Raw genomic sequence first — 21,879 nt, 5'->3', positions numbered from 1 at the left:
CTGTAAGACTCTTATACCACGATACTTCAGCATTTCTGGTCGAATATCATCTACTCCTGCTGCCTTTCCACATTTCAAGCCTTTGATGGCTTTTTCTACTTCAAGTATGGATATGTATTCCTGACTGCATGCCTGGGCAGTGTTTTTTACCACTGTGCTGTAATCACTGCTTGTTTCATTTAGCAGTTTTTCACAGTAATTACTCCATACTTCAAGGATATCTTTTTCTCCCATTTTCATGTCACCTTTATCATCTCTAATTCCTTTTACAGCACTCTTTCCTCCATTCCTAAACTTCTTCAACAACCTCCAGAATATTTTGCCACCTTCGTTTTATTTATTTTCTATATTCTTGCCAAAGTCCTCCCATGACTTTTGTTTAGCTAGTTTTACACAGTGTTTAGCATTCTTGCATTTGTCTCTATATTCTCTAAGAGCACTAGCTGACTCATTTGACAGGAACTTTTGATATGCTTTCTTCTTTTCCTTCACTGCCTCTTTAACTTCCTGTGTCCACCAGGGAGTTCTGATTTTTTTATCCTTACAAACAACCTTACCACATGCCTCTCTGGCAGAATCAATCAATGTTTTCTTCAGAGTTTGCCACTGAATCTCCAAGGTTTGATCCCTGTTCTCAAACTCTTTCATTTTCTTTTCAATAATCTTTCTGTATTTTAGTCTACAGTTCACATCTGACAGCTGCTCAACTTTTATTCGCTTTAAAACTTTCTTACATGTTATTCTTTTCAATATGAAATTCAATTTTATCCTGCTCAAGACTAAATAGTGATCACTTCCAATTTCAAATCCTCTGTACACTCTGGTGTCCTGCACCAGGGAGAAAACATCACTATCAACAATAACATAGTCAATGAGACTTTTCTTATTCCTAGTCTCTTCTCTCCATGTAAATTTGTGCACATTTTTATGTTGGAACATGGGGTTAGCAATAACTAGTCCATGTCCTGAGCAGAAATCCAACAGATATTTGCCATTATTATTAGCTCTGCTCTTTTCTCCAAATTTTCCCAAAATATTTTTGTATGTCTCACAATCATTTCCTACTCTGCTATTTAGATCCCCAACAAGGACCAACTTTTCCTTTTTCATTGTGTCAGTTGCTTTTTCTAAAGCCTCAAAAAATTCCTCCACTTCTACCTTAGTAGAACCTTCTGTGGGACCATAGGCACAAATAAGTCTCATTGTCCAGTTCCCCATTCTCATATTTGCCCACATTACTCTACTTGAGACTGACTGCCATTCAAGAAGATTAGCCTCGTATTTTGTGTTAAATACTATGGCTACTCCTTCTTTGCTCGATTGTCATTGCCTGAATATAATATTTTGTATTTATTGCTCAGAAAGATCTCACCAGTTTTGGTCTTTTTTGTTTCATTCACCCCTATTATGTCTATCTGGTACTTATCTAATTCCTCAGCTAGCTCCATTTCTTTGCCATTCAGGCTTCTTACGTTGATAGTACCGATCTTTAACTCTGGTGATGTTGAGTTGGGGTTTGTTTTCAGATTTGTTCCAGTAGCTGACTTTTTGCTGTTCGCCCTGGTTCCCTGGCGAAAACAACGGGGGCCTTGTTTAACCAGGCGACGCCCCAGCCGGCATGAAATTTTGTCATGTTGTACCATCATTTTTTATTTTGGTTTAACCAATAAGAATACAATTTGGTCGGCTAAATCCCAAATTGCCAGCCCATCCTCGTTTGTTCAGTATCCGAATAGATACCCAACATGGTGCAGCACGAGAAGGTGAGGATTGGACATTAGGTCAGAAGCCCTGGTCGGTTCTCCACATTCCTTTAAAGGCTATGTGGAGGTCTCCTCTCAGTTATACAGCTTTGACCCTTAAACATCCCATTTTCCTGAAGTCTGACGTATGAAATTTTTAGAAATCTGGCAATTAGATACTAAAATGCAGGTCCTCTGTCAGTTTTTCATGAGACTCAATTTAATGCAATAGTGACAAAAATATTTTCTTGAAGTTAAGAATGGGCTTGTTATTGTTCTACTGGTGTAAAATCTTTTTGGAAGGCTATATTTTCTTGGCATAATCTTTGGTCATTGCTCTACTGTACTTTAAGCATAAAAGCAATAATGCTTTGTTAATTCTCATTGCATATCCAGCAAATGCAGTTAGTTATAAATAAGCAGGAATATTCCAATGGTAATTCTTGTACCTTATTACTTCATCACCTTGGATATTAGTTTGACATTTCCAAGCAGGGCCATTGTAACTACTAAGCACTAAGCTGGCGCATGAGAGTCAAATGTTAAATTTTCAAGAACGTTGCAGGCCAGCAGTAAGCTGACAATGGCTATAAAGTGCAGAGTGGTATGCACTTCATCCAGAATGGCTAGTGGCATTTGGGCTTGTATGTGATGTGATTTAAGTGCCTCTGTAGTGCAATTGGAAGAACGACGGTACATTGTGCCCTTCAATTAGAAAAGGCCTAAGTTCGATTCTCGTCATGACAGGAGGAATTTTTATATGGACGTTTTCAATCGAAGGTGAGTTAGTCGATCTCATACGGAGGTAGCAGGGTTTTTTCTCCCAGAAACTCAGGTTTTTCATCCCACATACAGACAAATTGGCCCTTCAGAACATACGCAATTTACAGACAAAAAATACTAGCTGCGGTAGTGGTAGGCAGTAGATGGTGCTGATGTTGTTGATTGGTGGTAGAGGTTCGGTGTAGTGGTGGAGACGGAGAGTTGTACAATAGGTATCCTCCCGCGATGAATCTTCGGACTCATTGGAGGTGTCACGAATAATAATAATAATAATAATGATGAAAGAGCCTCCATAGCTCAGTCAGTATAGACAAAGCCCTATGGTCGGAAAGACCTGGGTTCGATTCCTGTCAGTGACACGAGGGACCTTTATATGGTCTCTTTTGATTACAGGTGTGTTAGCCAGTCTCATATAGAGGTAGAGGTTTTTTTTCTCCTGGAAACTCTGGTTTTTTGTCCTTCAAAACAGATAAACTGGCCAGTAGAATACATGCAATTTACACACAAGAATACTTATTGGCATAGGGATAACTGCCGTATTACAGCTGAGAAGTCCAAGGATACTTGAAAGGCTATGGGTGCTTAAGTGCCTGTTAAAGCCACTGATGGATATGTGACATGAAAAATCCAGCTGGGGCACATTTATTTTTGCATGCATTGTGCTTCTTTTTCTATTACATTGGGAAGCCTGTTTAGAGATAATCTTCACTAGCAATTTTACAGGAATATAATTTCTTAAGAAACATCTAGAAATGAAAATATTAAAACTGCATTTCTAGAATTGCAGTGAACTTAATAAGGCCATTATCTTAAGATAATGGAAAAATGTTCAGGAAATAAAAGGAACCAAGAGATACAAAAGCTTAGTTTTACCAAAAAATGGCTACTACAGAACATCAATTAAAAAAATTCGATTCCAATCTCTAAACAGTCAGATGAACAAGAAAACCAAGATTTTATCTGTGATTGATTGTATATATAGAAGGTTGCTTTGCCAACAAAACTTAAAAACCAGGTGTCTACAAGTTAAGCTGTACTTGTAGGTTATGCTACATAGGACAGTCAGGCAGATCTGGAGAGATAATACAATTTGTTTATACTTTTGGGGGTGGGAGGTGTAATTCTCACAAAGGGAAACCCACATTTTTTTAAGCAAATCGGCTGCTAAAAGTTTATTAGCACACGCCATACAAGGACTCACTGTGTGAGGACAGTCTACTCTACAACATACAACTCACCATCTCCCATACTTAACCCTCCAACTACCAGTTACACACACAATGACTATTATTATTATTATTGTTCCGGACAACTCTAAGGAGTCAACAGACTCATCGAGGGAGGCCCTAACATCATCTCAAGAACAACTATTCGACATTGACACAGTATCTATCATACCTTGCCTTGAACTCATTCACGGTCGTAGCACCCACAACAGACTCTGGAAGCTTATTCCACTCATTCACAGACTCTGGAAGCTTATTCCACTCCAAGTAAAAAACCTAGCTCTAACACCCTTGTCAACCACGCTCTTGCCAAGCTTCCATTCATGGCCCCTAGTCCTCCCACCACCAGTCATATTTTCAAAAATATCTTCTGGATCAATCTTATAGAAATCCTTCAGTAATCTGAATGTCTCAATCATATCACCCTTCCTTCGCCTATCGTCCAATCTCTGCAACCCACATATCTTCAACCTATTCTCACAGGGTTCATTCCACAGACCTGCTATCATCTTGGTCACTCGTCTCTGGATCCTCTCCACCTCCTCCCCATCAAGAAGAAACCCTGGTGCCCAAATCTGGGCACAGTAGTCTAGATTGGATCTTATCAGGGCTCAATACAGAGGAACAATAACCTGGTTGTCTCTGCTTATTAAAGTATTTTTCAGCAACCAAGTGATTTGATGAGTTGATTTAGCCACTTTTGCAATGCGCCCCCTAAACTTCAGCTCCCTATCCACCAACACTCCCAAGTCCCTGGCCTCGTCAATCTCCTGGAGTACGGTTCCACCAATGCGATATACTGCTGCTATTCTTTTCACCCCAAAGTGCATAACCTTACACTTTGCCACATTAAATTGACATCCATTTTACCTAGCCCAGTCCTCCAAACTATCCAAATCATCCTGTAAAATTTTGACATCCTATGCACCCACAATTGCTCTACCCAACTTTGCATCATCAGCAAACAAGTGAACACTTCCTCTCAAATCCTTTCCTGTATCATTGATGAACAAATTGAAAAGCAGTGGTCCAAGAACAGAGCCCTGCGGCACACCACTAGTCACAAGCCGTCTTTTAGACTCCACTCCTGAATAAACCACTCTCTGGTATCTCTCCTTCAACCACCCTCCTATCCATCTCACCAACCCTATATCTATCCCCATCTGCTCCAGTTTACTAATTAGGGTTCCGTGTGGTATCCTGTCAAAGGCCTTATCAAGGTCCAGTAGTATCACTATAAACCCATTACCCCTATCCAGTTCAGCCGTCACTGTGTTATAAAATGTGAGCAAGTTACTGAGGCATGATCTACCCTTCACAAAACCATGTTGTCCCCCATACAATATCCCATTTTCATCTATCCAATCCTGTATTCTTTTCTTGACTAATTTCTCTAAGACCTTGACAATGATTCCTGATATGCTAATCAGTCGGTAATTTACAACAGCAGTCTTGGAACCACCTTTATGCAGTGGTACTATTTTCCCCTCTTTCCACCCCTCTCGGGACTAACCCAGACCCGAGACTCAAATTAAACAAAATGGTCAAGGTACTGACAATTCTTTAGCTGCTTCTCGTACGACACGAGCTGGTATACCATCCAATCCCACGGATGTATTGACATTGAGGTTATGCAATAGACTACTCACCTCCACTTCATTCACCACAATTCTCGTATAATCTACTGGTTTATTCGTTTCTGCAATGTCACCACCTGGTTGATATATACTTGCAAAGTGCTCACTCAGTAACTCAACTATCTCAACTGATTCAGTTACCTCCCTACCATCGGCATTCTTTAAAATCAATCTGCCATGTACATTTTTTCTTTTACTTGCAACATATCTAAAAAACTGTTTAGGATTCTCTTTAGCCTGCATGGCCAATGTTCTTTCGTAATCCTTTTGTGCTTTTCTTACCACACTCGTTACCGTTCTGGCCTGCGCTTTATACCGTTCCTGTGCCTGCTGGTCACCTTTCTCCTTAAATTCCCTCCATAGTTGTTTCTTTTTTTGTAGCTCAAGCTTAATGGTGTTATTCATCCATTTAACCCCTACTTGATTTATTATTCAGACTCTAGGTATACAGTCAACCATTGCTTCATGCAAATACTTCTTAACTGCCTCCCATGCACTATCAACTTCTAGTCCTTGCAGTTGTACATGCCATGGCACTGAACCAATCAAACTCCTAAGCTTGTCATACTTTCCAGCCCGATAATTCCACATGTACCCTGTCTTAATTGAAAATTCCACACCTTTAGCCACCTCCCAAGTCAAGACCCTATGATCACTCTCACTAATTGGTGGCAATGTGGTCATATTTGTTACAGCCAAATCCTCAGGTGTAATTACTAGGTCAAGCACTCTCTGACCCCTAGTATTTTCCATTACATGCTTTCACAGATAGCATGTAATGGAAAATATCCCTTAATGACCGCATAAAATCCAATTCCTTCATCCCGTATGTCCTCTCCTCACTCCAATCAATGCGACCATAGTTGAAATTTCCCATAATAATCACCCTCCTTCCACTCATTTCTTCTATTTGCTTGTGCATACTGTCACCACCATCTTTTCCATCACCTGGTCTATAGCAGCACCCAATTGTATATTTATTTCTGCTAGCCACAATCTCACACCAAATGGCCTCAAATGTGCTCTTTTCTCTATCCTGCAATTCAACTTCTATTCTCCTTGGCTGGAGCTCATCAGCTATCATCAACAATACTCCTTCCCCCATTTTATTCTCCCTGTCATTCCTGAACACACTATATCCATCACATTCCATCCCACTAGCTATATCATCTACCGTCCGCCATGATTTACTAATACCAATAACCTGTGGTCTGGAAGTGCCAACCATGGCCAAAAACTCTTTCTTCTTGTTCCTAATACTCCTAGCATTAGTGTACATGAATTTAAGACCCCCATTAGCCCCAACCCTACCTTGATGCCTTATATTAACTATCCCACTCTGATTTGTTGTCCTTATTCGCTCGGGCATATTATATTCATTCATACATTCAACTGCCTCCCTAAGGACTGTATACCCTCTCCCCATAATAAATCTAGTTTCCCTGAATTTGCACATCCACTACATTCAGCAATTTTCTTTTGCTACCTCAAACAATTCATTCAGGTCTTCTATCATTTCCATTTTATCTCCTTTCAAATCATTCGTACCTGCCACAACAATCATTTCTTTCACCCTTTCCTTTTGCTCTCTAATAGACTCAGTTACATCCTTTATGGTCGCACCAGGTTGGTACGATTTTGTCAAATCCTCTACTAACACACCTTGTACTAACGAGTCTCCATACAACACTCTATCCTTCATTTTGTTCATGTTCACACTCATACGCCTATTTTTCCTGTCATACTTTTTATTATTGGCTGGTTCAATCAGTCGACTTTTGCTCATACGCTCTAGCTGCTGTTTTGCCCTTTGTATCGCACCATTCAACAACGCGAACTCACTCATTGCATCTATCTCATCTTTTTTATTCTCTGTAAAACCATTAATACTATCATTCACACTCTCACAATTCTCTGGTACAACCTCACCGTTTCTTGTCATATCCCTATTTTCTTCATTCTGAAGTTTGACAAAAATATCACACTCACGATCCGAAATACACTTCAATTCCTCATTCTCCCTACATTTTCTACACACATTCACTCCTTTATTATCATCTAACCACACTCTGACCGCACTCCGCAAAGCGTACATTTCGCAGATAGTACACTGAATCATCTCCTTTACATTACCGTTCTTGAAAGAAGATGGCGAACCATCATTACTGGCCGCCATTTTCCTTCGTACTGAAGCCATACTTACTAGTAAAGTATTTTATCAAATTATAAACCAAAAACACACAAACAGACGCACTAAGATACGCAAGGCAAACAAAACTACACAATATTAAAGTAAATTTATCAATGATAACTGAATAGTACAGATGTGGCAGCCCTGCAAGAGGATTTGAATAAACTAGACAGATGGGCAAATGAATGGGGGTGTCGGTTTAATGCAAAAAAAATGTAAAGTCTTGAAGTTTGGGATATATCAATGGGAAGCTGCACACTCAACTGGAGGAGCTGTACTGGAGGAAGTTGGGGAGACAAGATATCTGGGGGTGATGATTGTTGGAAAAAGTAAATTCAGGGAGCATATTGCAAAAGCGGTGAAGGTAACCCAGAGGACTGCTGCAATACTGAGAAGGATGCTGACCTGCAGAGATAAAAGAGTTATCATTCTTGTATAAGAACCTGATCAGACTACACTTAGACTTGTTCTCAAATTTGGTCCTCAGGATCTGAAAGGGATAAATTAACTGTTTAAAGGGTACAGAGGCGAATAACAATGTTAGGTACGAGGATCAACTGAGGGAATGTGGAGTACAAAGTTTGGTAGATAGAAAAAGGAGAGGTGATATGATCGAGACTGTTGAGAGGCAGTTACAGGGTAGACATTGGGGAGTTATTTCACTTGGTGGAACGGCGGGAAGGAGCGATGACAAAGGGCCATCACTGGAAGTTACGAAAGGAAGCTGTGAGCAAGAGGGTTTCTTCGCATGGAGAGTGGTTAAACTGTGGAATGCATTGTCTCAGAGAATAATTAGAGCAAGAATGGTCAATGAGTGGTATGATACTGTGTTTCCTAAGAAGGACCTCCCATGATGAGTCTCTTGAAGCCATGGAGGCCTGAATAATAATAATAATAATAATAATAATAATAATAATAATAATAATAATAAAGTATCCAGAACAATATGGCTTTGCAAAACGTGCCACTTTTTAAATACAGGATTGTTTGGAAAATTGAAAAAATTCTGCACAAGGGTAGTTTTCTTATAAAAAGACTATAAAGAAAGTTGTGAAACATTCTTGCATCACCCTAACTTGAACTGGTCTGATGACCTACATTTATTCTCCTTATGGGAAATGGTACTTCTTCAAAGTACTAATCTTTTCTAGTTAAACTCTAATTTATTGACTGTTTTTTACCTTACTAAAGCTGCTGTAGGACTTTGAATTATATTCTCAACTGTATATTATGTTGTTCCATTTATTTATAGCAATTTGTACAATGACCGTAATACACAGGCAAAAATTAATATTTAAAACTAAAAGAAAGTGCTAAAACTAATAAAGATTTAATTTTCCATTAAGTCCTCCATCTCTCTCTCTCTCTTTTTTTTTTTTTTTTTCAGTGTCATTTTTTTCATAATGGGCAGTGGCGGCCCGTGAAGTTTTAAGTAGGGGTGCTGCCTATACAAAATAATTTTTAAAAAATTCTTTTTTCCTAATCAGTAACCAATTTATTAATAAATAAATCTACAGATGTATATTAATAAATTGGTTATTGATTAGGAAAAAAAGAATGATTTTTTTAAAATTTTGTATAGGCAGCACCCCCACTTAAAACTTCACGGGTCACCACTGATAATGGGTCTGGTAAACATCTTGGTAGCTTAGCTGCTAAAAACCACTGAATGTTTACTGCAAAAGGCTGAGGTTTGACCAAGCTTGTAGAAATCTTTGTGTTTATTATTATCAACAGACCTCCACAGGGTCAAGAGACTCATCGTGGGAGGTCCTACTCTCACATGCATAACTCAACTCACCACACTCTCAGACAATGCATTCTAATCATCCACCACTCTCCATGATCCAAAATCTACTCCTCACTCCCTTGCTCACACACACACTTTATACAGCTTACAGGGATGGCCTCTCATTCTACCTCTCCAGATATTCTATGAAAAATCTCATCCACGCTTACTAACTTATACATTTCGATCATGTCTCTTCTCTTCCTTCTACCCACTAGGCTCTGTAATTTACATTCTTTTAATCTATCCTCATATTCCACATTACAGAGACCAGAAAGCAACTTAATCAATTGCCTCTGGACCCTCTCCAACATCTCCTTTTTTGAAAACCTGGCAACCAAATCTATGCACGGTAATCCACATGCAGCCTGTTTAATATATACAATGGAATCAAAACATCCTTACTTTTATATGTCAGTGTTCCCTTGCATCCTTCCCATAATCTGCTGTGTTGTCCTCACAATTTTAGCAAAATTGTCCATGAAATTTCAAGTCTGTATCCACCACAAATCCTTCATCTCCTCCACCTCCTCTAAAATATCACCACCAATCCTATACTCTGCATCCCATCTTTGCTTCCCAAATTTTAAAACCTTACACTTTGTAACATGTCCTCATGCAAAACTACATCGTCTACTCTACTTCTCATACTCTTCGCAACTTTACAACAAATGCAAACAACTGTATATCACCATTTAAGCTCTTTACAATGCCATTTATATACAAGTTAAACAGCAATGGCCTCAAACCAGACCCCTGGGGCATGCCATTAGTGATTTTCCTCTTCTGGAATATCACCCCCCCCCCATACACAACCTGTTGATCAGACAGCCAATCTCCAATCCAATCCACTGATTTGCACTAACCAACACAATTCAATAAAGCAAGGACCACACAACAGTGGTTGGAGGCAAATGTGCCCGACCACATATCACCATCTGATTGGTATCTGAAAGTCCCAGTCTGAATCTGCTGGACTTCAAATTGTGGTTGGACCTTGGGAGAGTAGCCTGCAAGAAACAACACCTCAGTATAGGGAGTTGTCTAGCTGTATAGGGTTAAAATGCAGTAGAGAGATTATGAAATCTCGTGTAGCTGTAATAGCACTTCACAAGGCTGGAATGCAGCCACCTGTTATTTTCAACATGCTAAAAACACTTGAGATAAGTAAGATGTTTTATGTATTGGACTATTAACTATTATAACAATACAGAAGACATATCTGACTGCCAAAGAACAGGTCAACCTTTAGGTTGATACAACTGTTAGAACACAACAGCTTGTGAGGGCTGTGAAGCCAAACTTCTGCACTAACCCTGTGAGAATGCAGAAAGTCATGTCGCGAAACTTTCATCTCACTCGACATGACTTTTTGCATTCTCACAGGGTTAGTGCAGAGATTTGGCTTCACAGCCCTCACAAGCTGTTGTGTCCTGAGAGTTGCATCAACCTAAAGGTCGACCTGTTCTTTGGCAGTCAGATACACGAAGAATGATGTCATGTGTGCTAACTGATGACCTGGGGGTGAGAGTCTTTCTACTGGAGAGTTCCTAACAGCACTTTGCTGTTAGGAACTGTCCAGTAACCTGAAAGAAACAACACCTCAGCATCGCCAGCTTGAAAGTGGATTTGGAGCAAGCAGTGCCAGCATTTTCATTGGATGCTGTGCATGCTGCCATCAATATGTGGCCTCACAGACTTTCGGGAGTGTGTGAAAGCAAAAGGGAAACATCCTGAACATTGAGTGCTGATGTATGTAAGATATATATGTGGTTTGTATGTGCTGAAAGCTGTAAATGTTTTACTGATAGATTAAAAATTTATGCACTGTTCAAGTTGTAAATGAAAACATCAGTTTCAACACCATTTTTACAAATTAGCACTATTTTACCCTCTTTTCACTCCTTTGCAAGATCACTGTTTTTGTAAGACAAAAAATTCGCCGGCCTGGTTTGGCCAAGTGGTTTAGTGTATTTGCTCTCCAGCCAAAAGGCTGCGGGTTTGAATCCCACCATAGGCATGGATGTTTGTAATTGTCTGTGAAAATACTAGTGGAGATGGTGGGCGATAGATGGCATTGGTGTAGATGATGACAGTAGTTGCGGTTGGTTATAGTTGGTGGAGATAAAGAGTTGGAGTAAATGTCCTCCCTCGATGAGTCTTTGGACTCCCTGGAGGTGTGATGTAATAATAATATTATTATTATTAGACACCTCCAGGGAGTCCATAGACTCATTGAGGGAGGGCACCTGCTCTACATCAACTAACCGCAACTACACCAACTATAAACTACCATGCCAAGGCACAGGTAACTCTTTTGCATAATCCCTAAAAATATTGACCATTCAAAAATATAAATATAAACAATATATACGGCAAGATGATTACTGAAACCTAAATGATCTTTAAATATATTACATACCTGGCTTTTATTAGATTTTCTTTCCTTATGAAACACACAGTGCTTTTTAATATCTTTAATTCCTTTTATATACTCTTCACCAAAAGAGGAAGATGACCACCGAAATTCTTGCAGTTCAGTGAAGTTGCCAGCAGTGAACAATTTTTTTTTCTCCTTATATATTTTAGTTAAATGGGAAGTTGTTTTTACTGTATTATTCATTATCATTTGGTTAGATATATAAGTACCAAAGCCTGACTTTAGTGACCTTTCACTCTCTTTCTCTCTCAAGTTCTTAGATGCAGATATTAAGGAAGAGGCAAAATCTGACATTTCAAGAGAATCATTTTTTACTGCATAGCTGTTTTTCTTGCTGGGAGAAGGACTTTTACTAGATGATAGTGACAATTTTATTATTCTACTAAATACATCAGATACTTGATTTTTCTCCACTGGTAAAATAACTTTCAGCTGGCCAAACTTATTTCTTCGAACAAAACCTTTCTTGGATTTTTCTTTACTTAAAATATTTGTATCTTTTAAATACTGACTTTCATCGGTGACATTGCATCCAACCATGTCAACAAAGAGTATTGTTTCTTCACAACATTTGTCATTATTCTCTCTTAGATATTTATTAACAGTTTCTTGGTGCAAAATATGTTTTCTATGACTTTTAAGAGAAGACTTCATATTTCACTCGATATTATCCTAAAATGTAACAAAGAAAAGTTACACAAAGAAAAATAAACATATGTTGTGCATACATTTTGAATGGGAAAGGAATAAATTATATAAATGTCTTACAATGTGTATATAACTTTTAGCAATAAAGCAGTCCACATAACTACACTACACTACACATGGCTCAGAAACCAAGCCAGCCTATGCCTGGTCAGCTGAGTGGTTAGCATGTCCGCTCTCCAACTAACAGGTTGCAGGTTTGAATCTGCCGTGGACATGGGTCTATGTGATTGTTTTCAGGTAGGAGATGAACTTCATCATCCAGCATAAGATTGCTGAACTGGAGACCAGCAGTTGCTTGAAAAAGTTCAGTTCATCTCTAGAGCAGGGTTTCTGGGGTTACGGGACTATTCCCTAACTCCAGCAAAACTGTTGTTTCAACTTTCCATTTAATTTACCATAAGGTCCACAGAAAACAAACTTCTGCAACTGGACTCTAATCCATGAAAGTAATCCTTATTATCTTGGTGTCCCACTTCACTGCAACCTCACATTTTCACAACATTTGAAAAAACGGATTTAAAGATATCTGCCAGGAACAATATCTTAAACAAGCTCATAGGCACAACTTCGGGTTATAATGCTTCGATCCTTAGAACAGCAGTCCTGGCTATGGTCTTTCCAGTAGCAGAATATTGCTCACCAGTTTGGAGTCAAAGTCACCACATTCTCACGGACAGACAGTTCAACATAACAATGAGGACCATCTTCGATACTATAAGGTCTGCTCCTCTCCCATGATTGCCTGTCCTTTTCACACATCACTCCTCTATTTTTCAGAAGAGGAGCTACCATCAAATAAATAAAATCAGAAATAACATCAATCTTCCCACACATCAAGATATCTCCCTATCTCGAGTTTGCTTACTTACCTCGCAATCTCCCCATCTAGCTTGTGGAAATACAAGAGCATGGTCTCCTGGGCTGCTGGAGAAGATTCTTGACTGAATTACAAACTACAAACAAGTATATGATCACAGATCCAATTGTCAAACCTCCAGGATTCAATTTACCTGAACACTCCTGGAGCCAGGTAATCAGATTTAGGACTGGACACAGCCACTGTGCCCACTATTACATCTGTAAGATATTTTACAGTCATCTGTTTGCACATGTGGTACTGGCCAGACTATGCATCATATCACTAATGACTGCTCCACACTCCTTCCATGGAGACCTCAGGAACTTGCACTTATTTTCAAATAGTGATATTGACTGGTTCACTGAACAGCCATGTATATAGTTTTGCTCATTAAATTCTTGTAATTTACCCATATGATAAATAAATAAATACTGTACATGTACAAAGTACATGCTATCACAAGGAATCCATAACCTCAATGAAGTATCTAACCAGGCTGCCCAGCAGAAAATGTGAAGCTGTTAAATGTCACTGGATGCCTACATACAAGCAACTCATTGCAGCACTCCAAGAATCCCATCACAGCAGCCTGGAATGGGCAATATCTCCATACTTCGGGTCCCAGTACTGCCTAGCAGTTGTTCTTCTCCTCCACCTACAGATGTGCATGAAGGGACCAAGGTCACACAAATATCATCATTGCTAGTCCAGTTCCTCTAACTGCCTATAACCATAAGCATCTTTAAATCATCTGATCCAGCCTCTGGAACAGAGCTACATTGCTGTCGCTCAATGCCTACTTGATCACTGAATTCTCTAAATAGCATTCTCACCTAGACATCTTAAGCAAAAGATGAAACCTCCATCCTCCAAATGTTAGAACATGAAGACAGCTTAGGCAACCATGCAGGGCATCAATAAGCAGAAAGGAGGAGCATATGCCAACTGTCTTTGATGGTGCAATACCTCCTCCTAGTGATGATCAGCATCCAGGCTTTGTGACCTTCTGAAGGAAGGTGTTCTCAAATCCATTCCCTCTTCTACCTGATTAAGATGTGTCTCTGTTATCCTTGATGTTGCTTCTGTCTCTCTGGATGAAGTAAAACATTCCTTTCCAGTCAACTTTTCTGCAGCCAGTCCTGGCAGTTTCTTCAAGGAATGTTTTCATCCTGAAGAAAGAAACTGCTTCATCAGGTAGTTCTCAATGTAATCAAGTGACCTACTACAGCAAGAATGCAAACTTAAGCTTCTCAAAGAGAAGTACGGGACAGTTCCTAAGTTTGCTTTGCCCACCATCATCATTCTCCATGAAGTACAGTGCCTTGATAGTTACAAAGACCTCTTCATTAAACAAAAGCATATACCAAAATCCTCTCTATTATCACATACACACCAGATGACTACAAGAATTCCTTGGTCTAGAGTGAAAGAATTCCAAACTGTTAAAGGCTTCAGACTTGTCTAGTCCTGCTTTTGGGGCCATAGTTTATATGGCTGTTTTTCCATTAAAAAGTTGTTTAAAAAATAATAAAATTATAAGCCCCACCAATGGCAAGGTTATAAAAATTTGCCATAGACTTGTTCATTGTAATGCTAATTTCCATTGTAATCTTTAGTAAAAGGCAAAAGATCACAAACTATGAAGTAAAAATTCTCCACCCAAAATCCCAAATCAGCCAAAAATTTAAACCTCACGTCCATTCTGGCTCACTTTATGTTCCAATGATGACTTTTGTTCTTTCCCCTTCTGACATACATTGAAGAATTTCTACTGTATCTATTCTATAAAACCTCTTTAGCAACTTCATATCATATCTCTTTTGTTATGCATATTATATCAACAAATTTCTGTAACAAATCTTCAATATATTCAGTGGTTAAATTCTAAACGAATAAGCTCCGGAGCCCTTAAAGTAAGGATCATAAATGTGAGGCTATTGCTAGATTGTTGCAACATTTTTTTTTTTTTTTTAATTTTATTTATTTATTTATTTATCCAAAGACTCATCGAGGGAGGACACCTGCTCCACAAACTCTGTCTCAACCACTCAATCTACCAACTGACCACAACTACACCAATGCCATCTACCACCACTAGTATTTCCACAGACAAGAACAAACATCCATGCCCACAGTGGGATTCGAACTTGCAGCCTTTTGGCTGGCGAGTGGATATGCTAACCACTCAGCCAACCAGGCTGGCATTTGTCTGTCTCTGCATCGTCTCTTTTTACAATAAGCAGGGACTCTGTTTCTTCCTTGGGACATCCAGTGTTTAACATATGGAAGAGGATCCCACTGGGAAATTGATGGACTACAACTATTTACTGTCAGCAAAGATGAGACATTTTCAACCATGAGCGCATTTCTTGTTGGTGTCACAATATTGTTTATAATGCTGAATTCCCACTTGCACTCTGCATTGCTCACTAGTATTGTTTCAACACACTTCAGAAGTTTCTTCATGGCATCTGACATGCTTACCTCCACATGCTTAAAATCCCTATAAGATTGAATGACCTCACGATAACACAGAGAAAAACAAATCCACGGCAATATCATCCGGCCAATACTCAGGTAAAACTACTTTCATTATTTCTGAGTACTTTGTGTCCTTATCTGTCATGCACCGACTTGTGAAATTTGTGATTATACTCTCATATACTTTCAAGAGAACTCCTTTGAACTGATTTGCTTATATAGCTTTCTGAAATTCCATCCAGTAAATACTGCCCCTCTCTCTTTGTGGCCTTTAAATACTTCTCTTGTTCTGTGCAGGAGTTGGTTTGCTATAGGTAACATCACAGTTTGTTTTTGCAAACTGTGACGTTACCTATAGAATATACCTATATATTATGAGAGGCTAGAAAGCTCAGATAACACATCCATCATTATTCCTAAATTATTTATTAAGTATATTTCTTCAAGTTTACTGACTAGCCCTTGAAATGTTGCTCTTTCTTTACTATCTCAATTTCCATCATGAGTTGCATGTGTAAAGAAACTGTGTAATGATGCATAGTTATTCCAAATAGAATTCACAGTCCAAAAACTTTATGCAACCCAACTAGTTGACAACATCTTTCCCACTTTGGTGAGACTGCAGAACTGTTCTGCACATTTCCTTAGTTTATGTAAGTTCTTTGGAGACATACTAAAAGTTGAATATACCTTATCAAGAAACACCACAAAACGATTTGTTGTCATAACATCTTTCATTGAATCATGCACAGCAAGTTCTAAGTAATGATTTATACAGAGCCATGTTAAAATCATTGGAAAATCTTCTTTCATCAATGTTGCCAAACCTGCTCGTTTCCCTAGCATAACTGAGGTTCCATCCATACATAATCCAATTAGAATTTCCTGCAGGATTTCTTTTTTCAGACTGTGTTTTTCAAGACATTTCATAAGTGAGTTCTTAATGTCCAATGCTTTGGTGCTTTCTAATTGAATTAAATCAAAAGAATAGTGTTGTAACATAACCACCATTTATTGCATCCTGTATGTACACTATCAGAACAGTCTAGTTAGATATGGTTGTACTTTCATCCAGAATAGTAGAAATTTTAGTTCTATGGATTATAATTCTTTCTGCAATTTTGTGTTTCATTTGTTTTGCAATATGATTCACCTTCACAGTGCATGTCACATTACTATGTAAAGCATACCCTACATCTAGATCATTAAGAATCTGAAGATCAATTAATTTTGGCTGATCTACAAAAGGACGATTATGCTTTGCAATATAATAGGCAGTGTGAAACACACTGCACGTGATTTCGTGAGCTAAAGTGTTCTGTTCTTCTACAATGTGTAGCAATGAATTCTCATTTTTATTTCTAATAATTGCTTCTGCACTTTTTGTGAGATTTCATATTACAAACATAGAGATACGATTTTCTTTCTGAGTTGCTTTTGTTGGCATTGTTTAGACCCTTCCACTTTAATATGTATTAATCCATTTATCCACTCTGATGCTAAGTGAATACTCTGAGTGAAGAACCTCTGCCTAGAGTCTGTACTTCTGCACATGTTATATGCCCAAAACCTCGGTCCTTACAAAATAACCAATTGTATTTACCTTTGAATGCTATCCACTTTCCATTCAAGCAAGTCGGCAATCTTTACTTTCCTTTCCTTCAACGTATTAATATTATCGCATTGCAACTGATGGGAATCCTGTGTTTCTTTGGATTCATTGCAGACTTCTTTCTCTTCAGAAACTACACACAAACTGTCATCACAAACTCATTTTGTATTATCACTGTCATCTGAGCTATTTTTCCATTTAAAGAAGGTACCAGTGTACTTATCATAGTTCAAATAGTAGGCCTACATAAACACAAAAATATTACACGATTTTCTTTGTGCTTCTCACAATCACAAGATCTGATAAACAACTGCTAATCTGATATTCTATTATTGGTTATTGACTGTTGCTGACAGTGTTGCCAACCAGAAAAGACAAAATATCTGTCAAAATATTTTTGACAATAGTGTTTGTTTGTCAACTGCTGCAAGATAATGCATTACAGGAAGCTCCAAACCTCCCCATCCCTTTCATCACAGGTACATAATCTGGCGACTGTTGATATTGACTTTACATACACATTCAAAACTGTAAACAATTGTTGAATAATAACACGATTATGTAGGCATAATTACCGTAAAGGGAGAAAAGTCACAAAACAGAAAAATGTTTCGGGTTAGGGCCTGGTGCATAACAAAGTTCCGGGGCCAGACTCTGGCTGAATTTAACCACTGAATCTAATCTCATAACTAAGCATTCCATGCACCTGATGCCATCATGTTCACCTGCCTATGAATCCTCTCCACCACTTCCACATCTATAAGAAACTCAAGCAATGAAATCTAAAAACAGTAATCTAGATGACACATCAAAGCTTATGAAGGGGGATAATAACTTCTTTGTCCCTATTAGTCAGTGTGTTTTTCAGCATACAACTGATGATACACTGTGCTGTTTTGCCCACTTTTGCAATATGTTCTCTGAAGTTCAATTCACTGTCCACCATGACTACCAAATTCATGGTGGACAGTGAACTGAAGTTCAGTGAGTTTTACTGGAGTAGCAGTGCAATTCCAACATAATACACAGATTGGAACCTTCTCAATTCAAAGTGCATAACTTTAAACTTAGCTATACTGAAGCACCACCCATTATCCTTTGTCCACAATGTTTGTTTATTCAAATAAACTTGCAAGATTTTTATATCACTTTTATTTACTATTTACCTCCCTAACTCTTAAGATCATTAGCAAACTGGATATTATCCATTAAATCACTCCCAATATCATTTATGTACAAATTAAATTGCAGTGAACTAAGTACAGAATGCCACACCTATGGTGCCCACTCTTTGGTTCTATCCCACTATACACTACTACTACTCTTTGATGTCAGAATAACCCTCTTATCCATCTTACCATTGTATTCATCCCCCATTTGGAACAGTTAAATTAACAAATTACCTGTTGAATGATTCTGCAAAGTGTAACACCATTAGACATTTCCTTTATCCAACTATCTACTATGACAAAGAGAAAACTTCTAAAGCAAGACTTTCCCTTAACAAAGCTATGCTGTGCTCTACAGCAGTTTCCCAAAATTGTGGTGCACAGAAGGTTTTAGGTGGAATGCAGAAAAAAATTAATACCACAATTCAAAAGACGTGAAATTTTCAAAACAATTAAATGTGAAAATAGTTCTGGTTTCCCAAAGTGTAACTAAAAATTGGCTTCTGCTTTTAGAGTGATAAATAATATCACAGCTTAATAAGAATTAAGTTGCTGAAAAGAAAGCATAAATCTTACTTGCTTATCTAGAAAATCTAAATTACAAATATTTTAAATGAAATATTCATTTTATTTAAATTATCAATAGGTAAATTAGATATAGAGAAAGAAAGCGATGTTGACACATATATTTTCAATGTTCATAATTAAATTGTAGTGAATCTGATTCCTTCTCATTATTTCATGAGTTTATATTAACCTCTACTCATAAAATCAATTTGGATGTGTTGAAAAATACGAAGCAACAACCAAAAAGCTTGCAAAATATTCTTCATCAATACTTTGCTGAGTCAAAGAGTAGATTTCATTTAATAAGAAACTCTTTCATTACCAGTCCTCAAAACACTGCCAAATAACATGTTGAATTCCAAGCAAGAAAAAAACTCTTGGAGCTGGCTTCAGATGGATTCTTGTGACTCAAAAGCAGTATATGGTATAGATTACTTATTACTATGATCCTGGGATGGGAACAACCTCCACTGACATCATTCTAGCTGAGAGTTAATTTTGAAAAGTGAGCCCTGTCGGACAAAGCAATGAGATACTGGTGTCTTTCTTAATCCTGCACACGTGCAAATTCAGATGCTCTATGATTGTTGATATTAAAACAAAAAAAAAAAAGTAAAATACCCTTACTGATGTGTTGTAGAACCACATCCTCATAATACTGAACACGATATCTGTTGCTTGGTGTCTGGTCACAAGCAGTTTTCTATTTAAATTAAAATGTTTTCTGTAAATTTTTTTTCAGTGAACTATATTATTTTCATTACAGTTTATGGGGATAATATATTATCTTTCCCTAGGCCTGTGTTACAACACTGAGGCCATGCCTCAAAAGTGGTGTGATTCTGGGAAACCTTGCTCATATTCTCCACCCATTTCTGAATTCTGGTTTTCACCACTCCACTAACCATTACTCTGGGATAACAGGTCTGAAATTTCCTATATGTTTTTTTTTTTTTTTTGAAATCCCCGTTATGTAATGAAACTATTTTACCCTCCTTCCACTCTTTTTACATCCTAGTGCCAACAGGACAACCTGGCACTAGGTTCAAAGACAAAGTCTCTTGCACATATCTCTCCCTCTCTTTCAGACACGCACACAACAGTCGCACAAGCTCGGACGCGAACGGACGTGCCTGAAATCGCTCCTGCTTTTATCTTGATTTTGCACGATATCGAACAGAAAAACTGGATGCATCTGGTATCAACTGATAGTTCGTACGGTGCTCTATCTAACAGTCAGTAATTTACTCTATAGTTTCATAGTTCTAAGCGCGTGTGACTGAAATTTTATTCCATCTTTTTGAACTGAATACTGCTGGTCAGACTATCTATTGTTCAGCTATCTCAGACAATCCCACTCCCCTCCCAACAAGAAACAACCCTCTGAAGCCTAATTCCATGGAAGCATCACTTCCAGAAACAAGCAACAAAACTGTAAGTCATTTTCTTAAACTTTTGTACCTTATAAAACTTAGCAGTTCAATAGGAAGTTATAATACTACAACTTGGAGTTACATTAAGATGGCGGCACGGGACGAATTACAGTTCGAAAAAGCCGTAGATTTGCTGCGTGACGTTGCCAAAGTAAGCGGTAATCTAAAAAAATGATTAAAAAAAAGTTATACTAACTGCAGTGAACGGACTAACGAAAGTATTTAATAAAATGAAAAATGCAACTAAAGTATCGATAGAACAACAGACTACTACCAGTGACAGGCTAATTTAGCTCATCTATACTCGCAAGTCGTTAAAAACAACGACAAAGATGAATCCGAAAACAATCCTTGCTATAAATTAATAGTAAAACCGATAGCTCAACTAAACAGCTAAGAAACCAAAAATCTTATAAAAGAAAAGAAAAAAAATAGACCCAAGAAAAATAAAAATGGGAATCACAAAAATGAAAAGTATTAATAACGGAGGAGTGTTAATTTGAATCCAAAAAAAAAGACCGATATAGACTTGCTACATAACGAAATATCTAAGGAATGCAACGACACATTAGTAGCAAATCCCAGTAAGAAACATATTCCAAGGCTGATAATATATGATATTCCCAGCGAAATTGATTCGAAAAACGTAATAGACTCAATCCGCATGCAGAACGAAGAACTCTTCATCGGCGACACAAAGATGACACAGACATTTATCATAACAAATAAAAAAACGAACAAAAGAAACCTGATTATAGAAGTCGACCCAACAGTGAGGACCAAACTGCTGAAAACCAGTGTTAAAATGCTATGGAGAATTTGCCATTGTGCAGACTATGTAAGCGTTCTGAGGTGCTTTAACTGCAATAAATTTCACCATCATACACGAGACTGCAGGGGAAAAACCACCTGTCCGTTCTGCTCTAAAGAAGATAAGTTCCGCGAGTGCTCACAAAATAAGCCCGAGATAATTTTATAAATTGCCAAAACCAAAAACGACTACAAACACATGGCACTAAGCAAAGACTGCCCGATATACAATTACTACAGACAGCTCAAAATTCAAAACATAGATTATGGAAAGCAATAATAAAGCTTGTAGAAACAGCACTACTTCCCTGGCACGCCTACAAATAAATCTACAATGCTCTATCGTTGTAGAACGGAGGTCAGGGCTTATATAAGGCAAGTCGTTGGAAGGAATTTTGTCTTAGGGTTTTCAAAGCTTTCTCTTACCTTGGT

The 21,879-nt window shown here is 38.0% G+C and overlaps 1 protein-coding gene across 3 annotated transcripts in view; it reads right to left on the bottom strand.

Annotated features, from left to right (window-relative positions):
* LOC150106293 (hexosaminidase D-like) overlaps nt 1-20,890 on the bottom strand; it is a 176,766-nt gene extending 155,876 nt beyond the window's left edge. Inside the window, exons 1-2 of one of the 3 annotated variants that reach the window (XM_090392314.1) lie at nt 20,834-20,890; nt 11,791-12,480 (exon numbers count right to left, since the gene is read on the bottom strand). The gene's annotated coding sequence lies outside the window, so the exon portion shown is untranslated. Of the gene's footprint in view, nt 1-11,790; nt 12,481-19,526; nt 19,657-20,665; nt 20,796-20,833 lie in introns of those variants that run through there. The other 2 variants (XM_090392312.1, XM_090392313.1) reach the window with 2 other exon arrangements.
* Nucleotides 20,891-21,879: the final 989 nt, after the last annotated feature.

Source organism: Typopeltis vanoorti, chromosome 5 (genome assembly GCF_054136105.1).
Source record: "Typopeltis vanoorti isolate ZY-2024b chromosome 5, IOZ_Tvanoo_1.0, whole genome shotgun sequence".
NCBI classification, from domain to species: Eukaryota; Metazoa; Arthropoda; class Arachnida; order Uropygi; family Thelyphonidae; genus Typopeltis; species Typopeltis vanoorti.
The sequence above is the reverse complement of the archived record's forward strand: the minus strand, read 5'-3'. Positions and strand labels throughout refer to the sequence as shown.